General features: G+C 34.5%; 1 long non-coding RNA gene and 1 other non-coding gene across 3 annotated transcripts in view; both read left to right on the top strand.

Annotated features, from left to right (window-relative positions):
- Positions 1–22,782, top strand: part of LOC135843351 (uncharacterized) — a 234,437-nt gene that overhangs the window by 20,484 nt on the left and 191,171 nt on the right. The gene's annotated exons all lie outside the window — the stretch shown is intronic.
- LOC135846102 (5S ribosomal RNA) lies at positions 5,386–5,504 on the top strand. Its single transcript, XR_010558880.1, has one exon. It is a non-coding gene; the product is annotated as a 5S ribosomal RNA (ribosomal RNA).

Raw genomic sequence — 22,782 nt, 5'->3', positions numbered from 1 at the left:
CGAGGATAAAACTGCAAAAAACCCATTTTGGGGGGGTTCAACCCCCCATAAAAAAATTAGCAAGGGGTCTGTGGGGTGGTAATTCTCAGGGATTATTCAGGGGACCACCCTGGACAATTTTTCATCATAAAAGCTTAGGTGGCCGAAAATGTTTTTATTTTTTCTTATTTTCCTTGATTATTGGGAAAATCAAAATACAAAAAAACTTTTTTTTTTTTTTAAAAAATTGATGTAATTATGTCAAAAGTGTGAAATAAGATGAAAAATTAATGTTCAAAAGTTGAAAAATAAATGGCTAAATTTACATAAAAATTATCAAAAACAAACCCAAAATTCACTACACAAGTACACACTGCAAAAAAAAAATACACAAAATATTGGCAAGATTATCAGCTAATAGTAAGTAAATCAACATCAAAAACGGCAGAAGTAAGTCAAAAATCATTGAAATTGACAAAAAAAATTGACATATTTCTAGCAACATTTTTGGTAGATTTTCTCATTTTCTGATAGTTTCAGAAAATTTTGCTCAATTTTTGCAAACTTATCGCACCATTTCTTTGTTTTCGATTACTTTCAAGTTTCAACCAAGCATAATTTTCAAAAAATGTTAGTCCAAACATTTCATCATTATTTCCAGCATCATCAATTATTTTTATTTTAATTAGTTATTTTCAACAAAGCAAAGGGTACCCTCCCCCCCCCCCCCCCGATAAGATAAGCAAAATGCCCTTTACCTCGGATTTCGATGAAACTCATAAGGTATGTTAAGTACCCTCAAAAAATAATTTTGGGCTCATAGCCCCCCCCCCTCAGCCAAGTGGCCAAAAACGCCTTTAATTCTAGAAACATGATTTTTTTTCAAAAATTTTTGGTACCCCAGGAGGGATATACATATTGACAAAAGAAAATTTGAACCTGCCGTATCTCCGTTCTCCAAACCTAATTCAAGCACATGAATTTTTAAAAAAAAATATATCTGCATGAGTACTTACTGTAATATTGCTATTTTTTTTTTCAAATTTTCCCTAGGTGAGCCCATGGTAGTTCCATGGGTGAGCCATCTTCAAAAACTCAAAACACTCAAAATTGTGTTTTTGTGTCACGGCATCACCAAAAAAAAACGATGTGTAATTTTGCATGCTGGCCTCCAAAAACAATAGAAAACCAACTTAACTTCTCGAAACTCCAATTTTGGGGCCATAGGCACCCCCTCTCACAATTTTGGGGTGAAAGTAGATTGACAATATATGGATATCGTTGTCATATGAATCAAACTCGCTGAACACGAATATGAAGTTTGATTTGCAGTTGGACCCTTCTAACGGTCACATTGGGGAGAAGGGTTTCCTAAAAATTAGATTTTTTTGTGAAAAATGCTTCATTATAACGCTATTATTAAGGAGGAGTCCCGATATGGCCGTTTTTTGGGCCCCCGGACAGTTATCGACTCAACACAACCACTCTTAAAATATTGTAATAAATGTCCCAAATACGAATGCGTGGTTAGTTAACCAAAATGACCATTTTTTGGGCTTCAGGGGTTCCCAAAGTTGTGAATAAAAAAAGAACTTTGGGAACCACTGATAATTATTTTCAAAAACTTTTTTAGCGTAAAATATCTGTTTGAACCCATTAAAAAACGTTATGCGAGATGATTTTTTAATTTTCGACCCTCGGGAGCAGAAATGGGAGGGGGGGGGTTGATTTTTGGAAAATTTTGGAACCACCATTTTGAACCTACCCCTTTGAACCCCGCTAACAAGCTTTTTACAGCTTATTAGTATCTGAAAGACCTCTATTCCACCAAATTTTGAGCCCAATAAAATTTTGCGCTGGTACTCAAAAATCCAATTTTCCAATTTTTCGTAATTTCAATATTTTGGGAACCCCTGGAAAGCTGGAAAACTGCGATTTGCGCCAAACGTAACGTTTTGAGGTATATATTCAATTATGTAGATGAAAAAGTTCAATTAAGCTCCCTGTATAATCGTAATTTTGAACCCCTTTTTTTGGAGCCCCCCACTTAGGCACCCCTAATTTTTTCAAATAAATTAAAGCATTTAAGTTTGAAACACACTAGCAAGATGTCGATAATTTTTCATTCGATTTTACCTGTAACTTTCAAAATTGAGCTTTTTTGGGCCAAATTCTGAGATTTTACTCCGTTTTGAAATTGCGAAAACGTGATTTAAACGTTTTTTCAAAGAGTAAAATCTCAGAATTTGACCCAAAAAATAATAATAATTGATAATTCTGGAAATAATGATGAATTTGCAAAAGTTGAGCAAAATTTTCTAAATAAAACTATCAGAAAATGGGAATAAAATAGACCTAAAATGCTAGTAGAAATAGGAATTTAGGAATGTCAGTTTTTTTTTTGTCAATTTCAATGATTTTTGACTTACTTCTGCCATTTTTGATGTTGATTTACATATTAGATAATCTTACCAATATTTTGTGTTTTTTTTTGCAGTGTGTAGTGAATTTTTGCTTTGTTTTTAATAATTTTTGTATAAAGGCTATAGGTGGATAAGTATGGTGAATTTGCCCCCGAGAGCTTCAGGGTTGATATTTGCATGGAAGGTTGGTACCCTTGAGCACCTTCCGTCACGAAAGTTTCAGACCCCCAGACCCCCCGTTTTTGAGAAACCCCCCCTTTTCTAAAATTACAATAAAAATTTTTTTCTCAGCCCCATGTGAACCGATTTTTTTAATTTTTTGGTATGTTGTAAACATCCATAAGAGGCATCCCCACAAAAAATTTCAACCCCCTCCCCCCATATTTTCCCCTCAAAATGGCGTTTTTTAGTTTTGTTTGCCCGTTTAAGCAATGATCATGATTCGGCACAAAAATGCGAATAGCATTTTTAAATGTATTTTTGACTCCTACAAAACATATATTTTTTTCAAAAAAAAATTTTTGGTGGGCCGTGGTCAAAAATTGAAAAAACCAACAGAGGGGGTTAAAAATGGATTCTGGTGTAAATTATTGTTTTTGGTAAACAAGGTGTCGTTTCCATATGAATCGAACCCCCCGAACACGAATATGACGCCCAATCTTATGCTACCCTCATCCACACCCCTCCAGCGCCTCTGCCCCCTTCTCAATTTTTACTATACGAGTATTAAAAGTTGAGCTATTTTCGTAATGTTGGTATTGTTTCCATATGGATCGAACCCCCCGAACACGAATATGACGTCCAATTTTACGCTACCCTCATCCACACCCCTCCAGTGCCTTAGCCCCCACCTCAATTCCTACTATATTAAATATTGAGCTATTTTCATAATGTTGGTATCGTTTCCATATGAATCGAACCCTCCGAACACGAATATGAATTCCAATTTTTTGCTACCCTCATCCATACCCCTCCCCAGTGCGTCTGCCCCCAACTCAATTTTCACTATATTGAAAGTTCAGATATTTTCGTAATGTTGGTATTGGTTCCATATGAGTCGAACACTCCGAACACGAATATGACGTCCAATTTTATGCTACTCTCATCCACACCCCTCGAGTGCCTCTGCCCCAACTCAATTTTCACTATATATTGAAAGTTCAGATATTTTCAAAATGTTGGTGTCGTTTCCATATGAATCTAACACCCCGAATACGAATATGAAGTCCAATTTTATGCTAACCTCAACCACAACCCTATACAGTGCCTCCGCCCCCACCTAAACCATAAATGTTTTCACCAACTCTGATCAATCTTCTACAAATAATTACTCGGGTTGTTATTACTTTTAAAAGTATGTTTCGCGAAGGTTGAAAACTCGTAAAACAATGACCATCGCAAGGTTCAAACTTTAACATTCAAGTTTCGAGGTTTCCATTCGTGCCAAAATGACACCCAGCATTATGAAAATAGGTTTAGCATTTCAAATAATAAAAATTGTCGAGCTGGCTGTAGCCTGAAAGGCGATGGATGAGAGTAGAGCTAAATTGGACTTCATATTCGTGTTCGGGGTGTTCGACTCATATAGAACCGACACCAACATTATGAAAATATCTGAACTTTCAATATAGTGAAAATTGAGTCGGGGGCAGACGCACTGTGGAGGGGTGTGGATGAGGGTAGCGTAAAATTGGACGTCATATTCGTGTTCGGGGTGTTCGACTCATATAGAACCGACACCAACATTATGAAAATATCTGAACTTTCAATATAGTGAAAATTGAGTCGGGGGCAGACGCACTGTGGAGGGGTGTGGATGAGGGTAGCGTAAAATTGGACGTCATATTTGTGTTCGGGGGGTTCGATTCATTTGGAAACGACACCAATATTACGAAAATATCTGAACTTTCAATATAGTGAAAATTGAGTCGGGGGCAGACGCACTGTGGAGGGGTGTGGATGAGGGTAGCGTAAAATTGGACGTCATATTCGTGTTCGGGAGGTTCGATCCATATGGAAACAATACCAACATTACGAAAATAGCTCAACTTTTAATACTCGTATAGTAAAAATTGAGAAGGGGGCAGAGGCGCTGGAGGGGTGTGGATGAGGGTAGCGTAAAATTGGACGTCATATTTGTGTTCGGGGGGTTCGATTCATTTGGAAACGACACCAATATTACGAAAATAGCTGAACTTTTGATATAGTAAAAATTGAGAAGGGGGCAGAGGCGCTGGAGGGGTGTGGATGAGGGTAGCATAAGATTGGGCGTCATATTCGTGTTCGGGGGGTTCGATTCATATGGAAACGACACCTTGTTTACCAAAAACAATGATTTACACCAGAATCCATTTTTAACCCCCTCTGTTGGTTTTTTCAATTTTTGACCACGGCCCACCAAAAATTTTTTTTTGAAAAAAATATATGTTTTGTAGGAGTCAAAAATACATTTAAAAATGCTATTCGCATTTTTGTGCCGAATCATGATCATTGCTTAAACGGGCAAACAAAACTAAAAAACGCCATTTTGAGGGGAAAATATGGGGGGAGGGGGTTGAAATTTTTTGTGGGGATGCCTCTTATGGATGTTTACAACATACCAAAAAATTAAAAAAATCGGTTCACATGGGGCTGAGAAAAAAATTTTTATTGTAATTTTAGAAAAGGGGGGGTTTCTCAAAAACGGGGGGTCTGGGGGTCTGAAACTTTCGTGACGGAAGGTGCTCAAGGGTACCAACCTTCCATGCAAATATCAACCCTGAAGCTCTCGGGGGCAAATTCACCATACTTATCCACCTATAGCCTTTAGCCATTTATTTTTCAACTTTTGAACAATTTTTCATATTATTTCACACTTTTGACATTATTACATCAATTTAAAAAAAAAAAAATTACATCAATTTTTTTTGTATTTTCCCAATGATTTCAAGCGATTTTGTATCTAATCGACGACTGAAATACTGTGAAAACGAGTCTGTTGTTCGCCAACGTTCATACCATGATGAATACACCGGTTCTCGTCCGATCACCGAAGTTAAGCATCATCGGGCCAGGTTAGTACTTGGATGGGTGACCGCCTGGGAAAACCTGGTAACGTTGGCTCAACTTTTTTTGCTAGATTTTTTAGCACATACTGTGATTTTGGGCGGTTATATTCGATGTGTATTTTTTACAAAATATTTACCTGCATTATTCTTTCAATTTTGCTCTTTGATAATTTTTTTCATCTCAATTTCAGTATTTTTTCACAACCTCCAAGCATTTTATGTCGATATTATCCTCATTTTTCTTTCAGTATAATGAAATACAGGTCAAATGAAATGTAATTCCACCAAGAAATTTTTCGTTGTGACCTAAATTTTGATTTTGTATCGCGCCCTCCCCATCTACCTTTATTTTACTCCTAATTAATTTCACCTTGACCTCGTTTGTATTGCTATCTGAATTTATTAATTTCGGTTTAATCTTGCGCATATTCGAATACATCCCAAATTTATAAAAAGCATGCTTCTGAAACTGACGTTATTTTTTTTTTTTTGAAATTATGCAATAATTGCACTTGTACCTGTGTCTGCTGAGAGGTCAAGCTACTCCAACTCTATGATTCATCTGAAAGGTCTTCCAACTTGATTTGAAAACTTGTTTCGATACAAATGTGGGAAAAATTTCTCGAAGAGTTGAAGAAATTGAGAGATCGCGATGACGATGACGCCGGTTAAATCGTAAAATAAAAGTTGTGCACATGTTTGCAAGTATTTTTGCTAACTCGTTTTATCGTATGTACTATCTGATTCTGATTCGAAACCAAACCGTATTTTCGTACATTGACTGGAGCTATCTCCTATCCCAGTTGACCAAATGCTAGCAAATTTTGTGCTAGCGTAAATGGTGCCGGAATTTGAGACACTTTTTTAAAAAAATGCTAGCAAATCAGTTGCGATTAGGTCGCATTAGAGTAGCAGAATTGCGCACAAATAGCTAGCACGTAGCCGGCACAAAGCTAGCAAAAAGCTAGCATTTTGTTGGCACTTTGCTCTGCATTCTGCTAGGTACATGCGACTAAATCGCGACTGATTTGCTAGCAATTTTTGCAAAAAGTGTCTCATATTCCGGCACCATTTACGCTAGCGCAAATTATGCTAGCAAGAAGCTAGCATTTTGCTAGCGTAGAAAAACTTTGATCAGTAAAGTAATTACTATTAGTTAATTTTTAAAAATTCTGGGTGTTTACCTTTAACAGGTGGTAGTTTTCCAGGAAATTCCAAAAATTAGGCGACTGTCCCAGCTCAGAGCTAGCATAACGCTAGCATCTTGGGATAGTATAAGAAGAGTGATGTCACTCTTCTTACTTTTCAACAAGATACCACCTTGAGCTTATATTCAACTTGATGACACACTTTATCTAAGAGTAGCAAACTATACCATGAGAGAGATCGACGCTAGCAATTCGCTAGCATTATGCTAGCGTTTAGGTTGAAAAATCTCTTTATTAAATAAAAAATGAAGTTTTTTTTTTTTTAAATAGAAAAATTGTCAAAATTTAAAATTTGAAAATAAAGTATCAAACAAACCATGAAAATGAAAAATTTCAAAAACATTTGAACAACATTTTAGTCCACGGCAATGGGAGTAATTGCACCCCCTGCCGATTCTCCGGGACAACTTTTTCCTTAAAGGGGACATCCTAAGGAACATTTTAAAGCAAACTTGCTGAAAAAAATTGGCCTTACTTACAAAATGGCGGCCATTTTGATTGAAAGGTCAGCCGAAATCGCAGATTTTGCGTTTCAACATAGGACGTGCACGAAATTTTTCAAACCTTACAAACGTAGATCGAAAGATCATGCAAAAATTCATCACCTGTCAAAATTTCAAGTGGTAAAGTACCTTTTTCGATTTTTGGTGAATTTTCAAAAATCAAATTTTGGCCAAAATGTGAGAAAAAATCAAAATTTTACCAAATTGACCAAGAAACCTGAAATTTGGGATATACCCTATTTTCGACATGCCAAATCGATGGGAAACGGTTTCAACTTATTTTGAGCAGTTCTGGAGCCTCCAGCAGATTTTTGAAACTCAAATTGAAGTTGTAAAGCTCAAATTTATTCTGAAAACTAATTTCAATACGCTACGAAGTACTGCAGGTGAATTTCAAGTCGTTTTGGAGCCTCCAGCGACTCTTTGAAAATTCCTGAAGCCGCCAGCAGATTTTTGAAACTTTAAATTTTCACAAAATTTTATCAAACTGACAATGAGATGGAGAGTCGAAATTTATTCTGCAAACTAATTTTAATACGCTACGAAGTCGACTGCTTGTGGATTTCAAGTCGTTTTGGAGCCTCCAGCGACTTTTCGAAGGTTGTATGGCGTTTTTTGGAAAATTGGAATTTCCTAAAAGTAGCTGGAAGCTTCAAAACCATTTGAAACCTGCGAAGTAAATTTCAGCTTGCCAACTCCAATTGATAAATTAATGTTGTGGGAATTTCAAGTTTCAAAAGCCTACTGGAGGCTCTAAAATGACTTGAACCCACCTGAAGTCGTCTTCAGAAGGTGTTAAAATTGGAGTGTAGAGTAAATTACAGCTTTCCATGTCCATTTGATGAAATTTTGCTGTCCCCTTTAAGAAAAAAGTTGCCCCGGAAGATCATCCGGGGGGGGGGTGGTGCAATTACTCCTATTGTCATATGCAGGAATATTTTTAATGATTTTTGTATGCATGCTGAGGGATGGAAAAGATACTTGCTCGCATTTTGCTACAATTATAAGTAACGCAGAAAAAGGTTTATTGGTGAGAAATGCGTAAGATCTGGTAGCACGTTCCTATCATTTGACTATGTACAAAGAAAACGCCAAATCACCAGATGCAGAAACTAGAGATATGCTTACATTTTTCTAGAGCCAGATGGCTAAGTAAATGCTAGCTCAGAGATGCAAGAATATTACCTGAAGTTTCCTATCATAAAACTGTGAGCAGGTACATATTAGTCAGTGATACGCTGGCATTAAGCGAGCAGGTATAGAGTGAGGCAAAAGCTAGCTGAGATATGCGAGAATATTGCTTGAACTTTCTTGGCATAGAATTGCAAGCAAGTATCCATCAGTGATACGCTAGCATCAGGCGAGCATGTATGAAGTGAAGTAAAAGCTAGCTGAGATATGCGAGAATATTGCTTAAACTGTCCTAGCATAGAATTGCGAGCAAGAATCCGTCAGTAATACGCTAGCATAAGGCGAGCAAGTTAAAGTGAAGTAAAAGCTAGCTGAGAGTCGCTGGAAAACAGCTCGAAAATTGCTAGAATTGAATTTGCTAGTGAAAAACTGCAAGAAAATCGCTTACTTTTAGCGAGACAATTATTGCTGGCCACAAAAAGCGAGTAAATTGCTAGCAACTTATCAAAACGCGAATAAAACGCTAGCTTTTTGCTAGCATGTGGTCAACTGGGCCCAGTTGACCAAATGCTAGCAAATTTTACGCTAGCACGAATGGTGCCGGAATTTGAGACACTTTTTTTAAAAATGCTAGCAAATCAGTAGTGATTAGGTCGCATTAGCGTAGCAGAATTGAGCACAAACAGCTAGGGTATAGCTAGCATAAAGCTAGCGAAAAGCTAGCATTTTGTTAACACTTTGCTTGCAATTCTACTACGTAAATGCGACTAAATCGCGACTGATTTGCTAGCATTTTTAAAAAAAGTGTCTCAAATTCCGGCACCATTCGTGCTAGCGTAAAATTTGCTAGCATGAGGCTAGCATTTTGCTAGCGCAGGAAAAGTTTGATTATCAGGAAAATTATTTTTACTAATTAACTTTTAAAAATACTAGGAGGTGTTTTCAATCAGGTCAAGGTAGTTCTCCAATATCCAAAAATAGGCAACTGACCTCCTACGCTAGCTCACCGCTAGCATAGCGCTAGTGAGGTGTGCCAGAGTAAGTAGAGTGGTAGCACTCTTCTTACTATCATACAAAATACTACCTTGAGCTTATATTCAGATTGACTACATACTTTATCTAAGAGTAGCAAAGTATACCATGAGAGAGAACAACGCTAGCAATTTGCTAGCATTAAGCTAGCGCTTGGGTTAGAAGTCTCTTTATTGAAAAATAAAGTTTTTTTTTTTTTTTAATTAAAAAATTGCCAAAATTTAAAATTTAAAAATGAAATATCAAACAAACTAAAAATAAGAAATTTCAAAAACATTTGAACAACATTTTTAATGAACAAATTATACATTATAAAAAATGAAATAATTACAAGAATGATTTTTCAATAATGGAATATTCTTCAAAATTATTGTTCAAAGTTGAAAAGTAGCCAAAATGGAAAGGAAAAATACCTACCTGTTAAAATGAAAAGCATTAACAAATTTGAAATTTTTTTAAAAATGAAAATAAAAAAATCATTGAGAAACGAAAAATTACGTATTTAGGTATCTGTTAGAAATATTTAAAAATTCCATTTAAAAAATGAAGATATGGAAGTATTTTTCTGAAAAATGGGTGAAAGAGATTCACTGAAGTTTTTCTGTACTTGCATGAGTAGGCTATGAAGGAAATGCCAGTGAAAAACATGCTAGGAAAAAAATGCCACATACTTGCTCGCATTTTGCTAGAATCTAATTCCATACAGAAAGCTAGCTGAAAAGTGAGGGCAATCAGCTAGCGTTTTTCTATTGCTAGAATGCAAAGTAAAAGCTAGACGAGAGAGACTAGAGATCTGCTCGCATTTTGCTAGCATTAGATTGCTAGATAAATGTAAGCAGATAAATGCAAGCGTATTGCTAGTGTAGAAAAGCAAGCAATTATCCGTTAGTAAAACGCTAGCATTAAGCAAGCACAATTAGTGTGATACAAATGCTAGCTGAAAAAAGCGAGAGAATTGCTAAAGAATTGCTAGAACATAATTTGCCAGAAAAAAAGTGCTAGCAAATTGCTAGCTTTTTGCGAAAGATTTAATGCTAGCTAAAAAAAGCTAGAAAAATGCTAGCACTTTCCCAAAACGTCAGTAAAATGCTAGCAATCCGCTAGCACTTGGTCAACTGGGTCAACGTATATTAAATGATAGTAATTTATATAGAAGCGAAAGAAAATTCATTAATTTACCATAATTACTCGTTTTATCCTCTTTTTTTTACTTATTTAATACGAGAAAGAATCAACTCGGTGTGTACGACAAAAAGAATAGTATTCATCGTGGGAATGGAAAACAAGAATTACAAGCTAATTGAGAATAGAACTTGTGTTTCTTCTTTCAATTTATTAGTTAGTAACTCGTGTAGTTACCGTGGTTTTTTTTTTTTTTGTCTAGTCGTACTCGTGTATTTTTTCCTTTATTCTAGGCGCTTTACCAGCGGATAACTTTCTTCCTGCGATACTTATTACTTAATACTGACGTATCCTTTGTCGAACCTAGTTCTACATAATAACAGGTATTCGGTGGTAGAATCTCAGTTATTATGGTTCGACTATCAATATATGTACGATTTTAATTGAAGTTAAATAAACCATATATGAGTGAAATAATGAAATATGCACGTAAACTTTTCCAAGGTTAATTATCGGTTTCGATTCTCAAATGAAGAAAAAAAATTGGGAAAATTAATAAAAATTAAGGCTCTAGTATACAAAGAAACCTCAAACAGTCTGAAAACGTTAAAAAGTAATCGTAACGTTTAAACAAAGTCGTGAATGGGTGGTTCTTGACCAGAGGCGAGATTTAATTTGAGCAAAATTACCCGGTGTCGATGTCTTTTACTTTTGAATTTTCGCATCTGTTGATGCTCGATGTTTTTTTCCCGAAAAGAACCAGCAGAGGAAGCGAGGGTGTTGATGGTAGACTTGAATAGATACGATTTCGAGCTTCGTAATTTCGTTATAGTTGCAAAAAAATGTATTTTTCCAAAAATTGATTACTTATCGCTTCCATAAGTGTTACGTTGATCAACAATATTTTAGTTTTAGGTTGTATCCATATACGAGGATAATGTAGTAGACGTTTGTTTGTATTTCAGTATAATTAATGCTGATGCTGAATGAGTACATATTTCTTGGAATTACAAGTATTTAGGGTACCCAAACTGATTGCTGATTTAGCAAGATTACAATATTGATAATCAGGTCACCTTGTGTCATCGTCGTAACTTTGTATTCTTCTTTTTTTCCTATATCAGTGATATCATCATGAAATCGTACGATTTTGAGAATTCAAGTATCGTGCATTTCGATGCTGCGTATAATTTCATTCAGTTCGTTTGGATGTTATTTAAAAGGCGAAAAAATCACCAATATTCGAAATGATAATGGCACGTGTATTTTTTTCCACTATCAAACACCAATGCCAATGAACGCATTCAAGTTCGCTGAAAACAAATATCCTCGGCTGTTTTCGCAAAATTAATTAATCCAATTCATTTTATGTGCAGTTATCATATTAAATGAGGTGATACCGTGTGATAAACTTTGATAACATGAGACACCTTCAGATTTGCATTGAAAACATGAATTATGAACTCTTGAAAAGTACATAATCCAGTGTGTAATCTGTTTTGGTGGAATTTGCAATCATCTTCGCTTATACTCGGATTTTAAAAATTCGTCTTTTGAGTGTAAGACATTTTTTTGAAGGAGCTGAGGGGGTGATGATTAAAAGTAGCAAGAGGTTCAAAGTGTGAGATTGTTTTTTTTTTTTGTAAAGGGGGGAGAGGGAGTGTTAATGAAAAGAGCATTAGAGCAGACTTGAAAGCCAGCCGAAAGCAAAAGTGAATTTTTTGGGGGAGAAAAGAGTGATGAATAAAGGTAGGTAGCAAGAGATCCAAAATGTGAGATTGGGTTTTTGGTGGGGGGGGGGGGGTTAATGAAAAGAACATTACAGCAGACTTGAAAAGCCAGCCTAAAGCTAAAACGAATTTTTAAAATTTTCCTCACATTGAACAGCTTCTATAACATTTCAGTTACTTTTGCGATGCTTCATGAATTATTATTTTTTACAAGCATTTTAACCAATTTATCGGTATGGAAATATTTTGTTTGCACATTTCATGTTATTTTATTCGTCAATTTTGATGGTTTTTCTTGCATTTTTACCAATTTGTATGATAATTTGAGCGATTTTAGTAAATTTTTTTATGTACGTTATTTCATTATTTCGTAAAATTTTGAAGCCATCTTTTTATTGTTCTACGTTTTAATCAATTTTTATGGCAATTTCAGCGATGTTGACAAAATTTTTCAAATGTTTTATGTCATTTCATTATTTTTTCGTTATTATTTGAGGTTTTTATATTATTTAAATGATGCTTGTACATTTTGATCAACTTTTCATGATAATTCGAGCACTTTTGCAATATTTTATTCGATGTAATGGTATTTTATTTACTTTGGCGTCATTTTAAATAAGTTTGGTGTAAATTTTCTCATTTTTTTTATTTTTTAAACAATTTTTACAAAAGTTTAAGCACTTTTTGAGATATTTAATTTTGTTTTGTTGATATTTGAATCATTTTTCTAGTACCTACTTTAAACAATTTGTTAATATTTTTACAATTTTAATTTTATCTCAATTTATGTTATTTTTAGTAATTTTTATGAGAATTTTTGCATTTTAATCGACTTTTGCGAAATTGATTCGAGCAATTTTCCAAATATTTCGTGCAATTTTCGTGATTTTCCCCTCTCCCCCTCTCTAAATGATTTTACAATAATTAATTAAACTTCAAATCAAAACGTTTTTATTCGTTTTTTTTGTTGCCCCCATTTTGGATTTCTTTTTTAATTTGAAGAATATATTTTTACGACTTGCCATTGACTTGAAAAATTGTTCTTTTGAATTTCAAAAACTGTGATTTGTGATTGAGTAAGATTTTAGTATATTTTTCATTTAACACGTAAGTAATTCGAGTAAAGGCATTTTGAATCCAGGCAATCCAGGAGGGGGGGTGAGGGGTGATCTAACAATAAGAAGCTTAAAATTTTTGGGTCTTCAAACCTGAACAATTGAGAGAGAAAAAAATGAGAAAATTCAATTTCACACGTTGAAATCGAAAAACATTGCATCGTTTTCAAAATAGATTTGAATTGTCAATTTCGGTGGGGTTTTAAGGGGAGGGGAGGGGGGGAATCAACAAAGCTTAAAAATTTGAAAAACGAAGTGGAAATTTCATTTTCTCTCTAATGTAAGTCTAAAACGATTGTAAAAAATTTGAATTATTCTGAGATTGAATTGAATCATTAGTCATATTCTTCTTGTTTTGGGGAGGGAGAGGAGTGGAGAAGAGGCTTTTATACCTGAAAAACTCGAAAACTAAATAAAATCTGAACAACTATAATTTTACACATCTGGTGAACTCACTGCAGTCGAAAAAATTGGAACTATTCGGATTTCGGAATTTGATTCGAACAATGAACTTTTGTAATTTTTCAGAGAGATAGGAAAAAAAATCAAAACTTGAAAATTGGATAGAAAAAAGTAGAGTGTTAAAAATTTGAATTATTCTGAGATTGAATCGAATCATCAATTTTTGTTATATTCCCTTTTTTGGAGGGGGGGGGGGGGGGGGGAGGAGAAGAAGAGGCCTTTATACCTGAAAAATTCGAAAGCTAAATAAAATCTGAACAACTATAATTTTACAAATCTGGTGAAAGAAATGAACACACTGCAGTCGAAAAAATTGGAATTATTCGGAAATTGATTCGAACAATGAACTTTAGTAATTTTTCAGAGAGGTAGGGAAAAAATCAAAACTTGAAAATAAGATAGAAAAAAGTTGAAAAATACAATTTTACAAAAGTGACGTCCTGGAATTGTAAAAAAATGTGTTATTTTAGGGTTTAATTGCTGTGATTTCTTTGGGAGGGCGGGAGGGGGAGAGGGGTTTGAGAGGAAAATGTCAAACCTGAAAAATTGGCGGGAAAAAAATTGAAAAAAACAATTTTACAAGTACCTATTATAGGTTTAGGTGGGTACTTTGAAATCCAAAAAAATTCGGATTGCTTGCGTTGATTTCTCATTCTGTGATTTAAATCAAAATTTGAAAGTAATGAGTGTCTGTGAAATGTATCTTTAACATTGTTGGGCATTCATGCTGTATAAATAATCGGTACAATTCGGTTTAATGGAAGCTTTCCAGGTCCCATCCGAACTCAGAATTTATCGAGTTTTCAAAAATTTTGCATCGAAAAAAATAAGATGAACGAGTTTTATTTTATCGAAAAATAAATCAAAAAAAATGGCACCACTAAGTATTGTGTATTGTGAATGAGATTTCAAATATTCTTTGTAACGCTGTATAATGCCAATTTACCAACATTGTCCGAGGTTATGGTACAAGCGCAATTTTAATTACCCGAGTTAATTATTTGGAATTTTTTACGAGTACCTACGTATAAGTTAAGTATGTAGTTACATAGTTTTTTAAAAAAAAATTTTGAAGAGTTAATCACGAAATCGAACCAATTAAGTGGTATAGCGGTATCGTTTCTTTTAATAAGTCTGGAAAATTTTTAATGATTTGAAATTTCGTACACGTATTCGTATAAACAAAATCTTACAATTAGGCCTTCCAAAGACCGAGATGGCTTCTCTATCGGTGATCCGTGAAAACATAATTATATACCGTTAAAAATTATCTTGTAAACTTTTCATGCCATACTAATTAGTATGGTAATAATGCAAACATGGCGATAAAAAGTACTCACAATACTATGTAATCATCGTTCATGCTTGTTTTGTTGTTGGCGATTATTACCAAATTATTATAGATTTTCGTTTTCAATTACACCATCCATACCTGGTTGTGTGGTGTGGGCCCTTATGGTACATAAGTAAAAGTGAAACATCCGTACGAAAAAAAAGTTGTGTTGAATGCAACAAAAAAATGAAGGAAAAAAATCACTATTAGAATAACGCAGCAGTACTCGCTCGTGTACACTTACCGAGTGTGTGTGTGAGCTAATCATTTTATATTTTTTACGACCTTGAAATTATATGTGGGCGCACAACCGACTAGTTTTTCGTTCTTATTATATGTATGTACGAGTATGTGATTGCGGCGGCACGATGTTTATGATTAATTAGTCAACATTACGTTCTACGTTCAATAACATTGGTAATGACATTTGGAATAAAAATGATAATTTTTCTATTGCTATAGCCATGCTTTAACAACCGCCTCGTCTCGTCTCGGCCATGATTATTCGACTAGTTTTAATGAATATGCACTACATTATAATAGAATATATTCCCTAGTACAAGAAGAAAATGTACGAAATGTTGTAAGGCTAGGCGTTATAAAAAAATTTCATATACTAATTTTTTGTCGCTTCTCGCTTATTGATAATTTACATAATTAAACTCGGTACGAGGCGTGGGGCGTGGGGCTGGGGGGCACGGGGCAGCGAAAGAGCGCGGAGTTAATTTCTCGAGTCACAATGTGACAATTAATTATAACAAAAGGACGCGTACAACGCGATGTGTGTTTAAAAATACGTCGAGTCATCTGGTTTATTTCAATGTTCGTTAAAAAGACGTGCACAACTTACAAGACGCGGACGCGTTTTCTTTTGGAAACTTAACATTATTTTACGCGTTGCCCTATCTACGTAGTATAAGTATAAGAATATCGTCTGTTTTACCATATTTCACATCTCGGTGCGTATGGTCGGCGTTTAGAGGGTAAATTGCCAGACGTAGCTGTTGACTGACAGATATAAACAGACGTTGAGACGTACCTACTACGTTCCTATAGGTCTCTTGAGCATGCTGGAAAGCATGCGAGAGATTTATGTGTATTAGTGTACGAATACCTACATTTATACGTATGAAGAAGAGGTTGAAAACTTGGCAATTTTTTTTTTACTCTACTCACGCGAGCATTCCAAACGTGTAATCCTGACCTTCCATAATACGTATTATCTAACCCATGCACTGCCGCATGTACTGTCCTGTTCCTTGGACTGATTCGCGATGGCATTGTTCTGGCCAATGAATACCTCACCAACTTGACAATACCTTTGATGAAATATTTTCTCTTTCGAACCAGTTTGCTATTAAGTTAAGTACTACGGTGATTAATTGAAAGCTGATACGACGAATTGCGACGGATAACAAAGAAGCACATGGCAAGTGGTTCGGTTTCGAGATTTTGGCGCGAAAACTAAATCTTTCACTATACTTAGCTGAATGTGTATAGATAGAAAAAGTGCAAAGTGAAGCAGATGTTGTTCTTATACTCTCGCCTACGTCTTCGTCAGGTGATAGCTATACGTGGGCTTTTTGTTTCCTTCTGACTGGTTAGAAGAGTGTGTAGAAATCTTTACCTGATTCGGGTTTCTCGTATGGTGCATTTGGTCTTGGGAAGAGGCAGATGAACGATGGGGGGACTGGGACTCGGGTGTACTAAATTTACTATTTGTGTTTACAGTTTCAATTTTTATCATTTGTTTAAACATACGTACTCGTAGACCTAGACCTAGGTCTCTAGATGCGTACTGTCCGGCGAGTTGTCGAGGTTTTCTCATCGTTGGGCCACCTTATGGGCTATAATCTTGGCCTCATATATATGTATACGGTAAACAATCGTTTGCACAGCTTGAAAAAGTCAAACGTGTAATAAAATCTACGATAATCGAGACTCGAAAGTGTAATATGGTAGTATTCGTGTATTTCCATTTTCTATAAGAGTACACAAAATAGATACAAAATACATAGTTACATTGTATAGGTATATAGAACGAGTTACACTGGCCATGGCCAATAATAACCGAAGGACCTCTCTACTTCAAATATTATATCATTATACAACTGGCGAGTGGTGACATTATTTTTTTTTTCATCTATCTGTATGTAGGAGGGTTGAATGTGTATAAGATTCTTGGAAAGCAGGTGATTATTTCAGTTCGGGTTGAAAAAATATATACGCGAGGCGCGTGGAAAAAATCATTCAACGCAAACATCGCCTATTTAGAGGGGTATCGAGTGCGCGAGCTTGTAAAATGTATATTGACGAATACACATTGTATGTATTTTTATCAAAAGTGGATATTTTTAAACACCACTTTATAGATCCGAACAGAGAGAAGAGAGACAGAGATAACGAAATTGAAAAATTATCGCGTCTGATGTGAGTGCACAACTTACTACGTATACATATGGTTTTTAAAACTTTTTTTTATTAGTTAAGGCGACGATATTAAACCGTGGTGGGTACTCGTATTATGGAGGTAAAATTAATTTTAGACGTAGAGAGGTATGATTAAAAAATGTCCGAATTCATTATATTTTAACGATTTTTTTCCCTAGAAATTTATATATCGTTGTAAATCATATTTTTTTATGATTATGTTTTTTCGAATTTTGGTATTTATGATGTAAGCATAAAAATCTGTGTAAAATGTGCGTGGAATTGAAACGCCAGAAGGGAGGACTGAAAATATTATGCGGAGATGGTTGACCTTATTAGGTGTACCTGTAAGAATGCGAATGGAATGCGATTGCATGATCGTGAAAGGAATGAATATTGCCATTTTACTGAATGTATGTATTCTTTGATGTATGATAATGTGTTTCCTCGTGAGTTCCTAAGAATGGGCCTTTTTTGATTCATCCGAGTCTTTTTTGTAAATCCCCCTCGTAAAGTGTGACAATTATTTTCTTTTTTCATCGTGTTGCAATTGTGAGAATTCAAAGGGAGAGAATAGAATCAAGTTTTAATGCATTTTGCATTGCGTTTAAAATGAAGTTACCGAGATATTGAAATTTTTGGAAACTTCCTTCTTAAGTTATCGAGCCAGAATGTAGAATTTCTTGAAACCCCACACACTATGTTTTATCTAAAAGTTGTCAGATTTTGACCAAATTTGGCAGAGACCTTCATTTTGAGTTGAAAGTTACTCAGAAATTTTTTAGCTCCGGATATGCTCCTGGAGGGGAGAAATGGGCACTGAAAGAGGAGGCATTTTCGAAAAAATCATGGTTTTTTCGCTCCTGTCGATACCCAACCTATGAAAGTATTTGAGATCGTGCGTCGTCGATGTATTTTATTAAAAACTTGCAAATTGCTTATTTTTGGATAAATTCGTGTTCTGAAAATTTTTTTCTTCGCTAATATTACGCATTAATTGGGCCAAAATACTGAAAGGTATATCATTCCTGAAACTGAGAAAATATTTTGGAACACACTGATGTTAAATTTTTTTGTCAATACTGCCAACCTAAAAAATGAGAGAAAGCCAAAAACGTGCAAAATTTTGATTTTTTTTCAATTTGGCAGTAAAATGACAAAAAAATTGGCATCACTGCGTTTCAAAATATTTCCCCAGTTTCAAGAATGATAACTTTCAATGTTAACAGTGATTTTTGACATCATGTCAGAATTTTATTTTGGGTGAGAACGTTGGAACTTGATAATTTGTACTAAAAAAATAACCTCCGCCATTTTTGTTCCAACCCTTTAGGAGAGTATGATCCTCACAATTTTCACAAATTTGCGAGAAACATTCTTCAAGTTGAAACTTGGAAGCTCAATTTTTCACAATCAATACAAAAATTGAAAGCTATACCATTAAAAAATTCGAAAAAATCATAGCTAATGCATCTTATTTTCATTCTCACTTTAATCAACTAATTTTCAAAATCGGATGTCTGTACTCGAAAAAGGGGAGGAGGGAACTCAAATCAGAAAACGTTAATTCCTTCGAATGTTGACTTATTTTTTCGATGCGACCATCTGTGCTGATTCCCCCCCCCCCCCAATTAGTGCCAACAAACAGGGTCAAAATGCTGAAACAATTGAAAATTACGTCGTGTGATGTGTCGTTTATTAGGTTTTTGAGGACATTGAGCTTATTTGAGAAATGATCAGTGTTGAGTATTTTTCTCAGATTTTTTTTTTGAACGCTTTTTTTGGGTTAGGTACATTTTGCATTTTTTTTTGCATCGTTTTTTCAATAATAAAAGAATGTTCGTTTTTTCAACATATCCAATACAAACTTTTTAGATATTTTTCCAAATTTTTTCAAATTTTCTGGATATGTAGTGTGACATGTCGTCCAGCTTCCCCTCCCCCTCCCCTGAAAAATGTTCATTTTTTTCAACTGGTTACACTTCCATTTTAGCGTTACAGTTACGAAGCCCTAACCTTTGGTTAAAGTTGTCGAAGTCTCGCTTTCTGCCAAAAATAGCAAAAAGTCTCAGCTTTTGTCAAAATTGCCCCCCAAAAAAAAGTTATTTTGCGGAAACTTGGTAAAAATTGTTGCTTGTTTGAAAAATCTTGTTTTTGCTAAAATTATAAAAGTCTCGCGTATTGTCAACATTTTCCAAAAAAGGTACTTTTTTACGGAAAAGCAGTTGCAAAACAGTCTCACTTTTTCAACAAAAATTGCATAAATTTGTTAGTAATTTCTTTCAAATATATTGTTTTTTGCCAAAAAATAACAACAAATTTTCGCTCTTTACCAAATTGTTAAAAAATTGAACCCCAAAAAATCTTACTTACTTTTTTGTCAAAAATTACTGATAATTATCGATTTTTTTTTTTAAATTCCAAAAAGTCTTCAAGTAATTTTTTTTTGAAAATTGCTCCAATGTTTCGCTTTCATGTCAAAAATTGTCAAAAAAACCTTTTCCTTTTGCTAAAATTTTCAAGATTTTGCTTTTTTGTCAGATATTGTCAAAAATTTTCACTTGAATGTTAAAAATTTGCCAACAAGTCTTGCTTTATTAATTACCAGAAAGTTGCAAAATAGTGTCACTTTTTCGACGTAAATTTGGAAAAAAAAATAATTTTTTTGTCAGTAGGTAGGTACCTATTTGTCAAAAATCACTTTTTTAAATCAGTTTTTTTTGGTGATTTTTCTCATGTTTTGCTCATTTCTTGTAACTTTTTTGGTTGCTAAAGTTACTTTTTTTAGTGAAAAATTAAGTGCGAGCCTTGAAATTTTGAAAACATGATCAAATTCACGTAAAAATTGATGAAAATGAAAATACAATAATGATTATTAAATTCATCAAAAAAGTCTTAAAATATTTTCAAAATGCTAATAATTGTTGAATTTTTCTAGGAAAAAAAATGAAAACGACTCAGCTTGGAAACCATTGAATTTGTGCAAAAAGTTGCAAAATTGACTAAAAATATCGGAAGTTTTGAATATTCGAATTTATAAAGCATTTTTAAACCTGATAAAATTATGTATATAAAAAATAAAATCATAATTTTAATCATGTGTGATAATTTGATTAATTATTACAATATTCAGGAATTACTTTCAAGAAGTGTTTATAGATTGTTATCAATTTTTACGCCAATTTAGAATCATTTCCGGGGAATATCAAATGGTTTTTCATTTTTTTGAAAATTTTTTCATGATGTTTAACCTCGCCATTAATTTCCAATGGATTTTCAATTTTTATATTTTGATTTTGGATTTACACCAAAAAGTTTTTTTTTTATGAAAAATACCCTAACATAGGTAAGTATGTTTTCTTGAAAGAGCATTAGGCGATGTACTAAAAAAATTCGGCGAAATTTTTGATTAAATTTCCAAATAAGTAACGAGGCGAGCAGTTTATTATCAACTTCCGTATATGGAAAATTACATCGTTTTGCATAACTTCAGCTACCTACCTTCAAAATAATCGTTTGCTCGTAGACGTCAAAGTCCATCTTTTCAGCTATTGCTTTAATTAGTCTGTATGACACAGCTCAAAATTTCCACAACGATCCACCCGTATATCGTACTGGGGGCCTCTCAAACTCGTCATCACCCCGGACCACACATCATTAAAAAAATTGCACGTCTTGGTCGATTAAAAACTCTGTCGATTATGATTCCAAAAATGGACAAGCGAAATGAAACAAAAGACTATATACTCGTAGTCTCGTACCTAAGAGCAGGCGATGCCTTGTAGGGAAAATCTAACGAGTATTTTCGGCTACACAAGTCGCATTTAATATCTATACGCACCTATGGATGTATTCTCTTCTACGTGCAAAATGCTGTTTAATTTGATAAGAATTACGTTCATTTCATAAGCTGTCAGCGTGCTCGAAACGGACGTCCATTAATCTTACAGCGGTCACTAATAATTTCTTAAACAATGCTCTGCTGTGAGCCGACACCTTGGCTTGGCTTGGGTATATGTATAATAGAATATATAAAGCTTGTACACAAACACGTACATCAACATTATTGTGAGAGTGTTTAAAAGCGCGTTTATAAGGTAATAGTTCATCTCAAGTCGATGAATCGGCGTTAAAATAGCCGATTTTAGCCCCAAGCTGCCGATATCACGATAATCGAATAATCACATAAGTGATTATGGATAAACGCACTCATGTTTTAAATTTGCTTTACATACATACTCATGAGAGAATGTATATGCCTAGTGGGGGTATCCTATCCAATCTAGAGACCTCATGGATCATACTATACCTACATATACATCAGCTTTCTCGAGGTATTTTATTGGCAACATATTTAGAATATTAAAAATGACGTACGGACGAGTTCGTTGAAGTGCGAAATAGATGAAAAAATTTTTTAAAGCAGTAAAGCGTGAAATAACCTAGCTGAGGGCATATCTGTGTGTGCCAGTGCCTCTGCTTGGATTATAATATGGTATGAGTTAGATATAGAACGAGAGAGAGAGAAAGAGAATTGAAACTACAGCGATGTATACGTTTTTAATTTATTCTCTTTCGATTGCACCCGCAGCCGTATTGTTGAGTAAAATGAGGGTACTCGGTACTTACAAACTTATGTAGTACCGATGTGAAAAGATTAAGTATAATATGTAACGATCGTATAGCATTTTTTTTTTTAAATTTCTTAAAACAGTAATCGACGATGAAGCTCTGCGTGAAGCTAACTCTTAGGTATAGGTACAGATGAAAAAGCTTCAAGCCTTTCGTATATGATTAAAAATACCTCTAAAAGTGCACTGTACCTACCTATGTAATATGTATAATACGGTGTTACGATTTTTACACCTTTTTAAATGTAATTTCCGTTAGAAACCGTTAGCTACAGAATGACGAATACCTGCAGCGAGATGGGCGTGAGTGATTCGACCTCTCTGTTTTGTCTGCTAATTACACGATTCGCAATTTACAGTCGCGTCTGGTTGACGATATCGATATCCGGAGACGATATATAGAGGTGAAGAAAGGTGCACCAAAATTTAACCACGTTCGAAAAAAATGTATGTAGATTCCAAGAATCGTATGCCAAAGTCGATGGCACAAACTACAAAAAATGTTGCGATAGGTATCTTTCGGCTTGTGCTGCAGGTGTGCGGTATTTTAATCAAGGGGGTAAAACCTCAGGTATCTGGTAATTTTTTTTGTTCCCGAAATGAAATGATGAAAGAAAAACAATCATTGGACTATTC

Source organism: Planococcus citri, chromosome 4, assembly GCF_950023065.1.
Source record: "Planococcus citri chromosome 4, ihPlaCitr1.1, whole genome shotgun sequence".
NCBI lineage: Eukaryota > Metazoa > Arthropoda > Insecta > Hemiptera > Pseudococcidae > Planococcus > Planococcus citri.
This window is presented reverse-complemented; position numbering and strand designations above follow the sequence as displayed.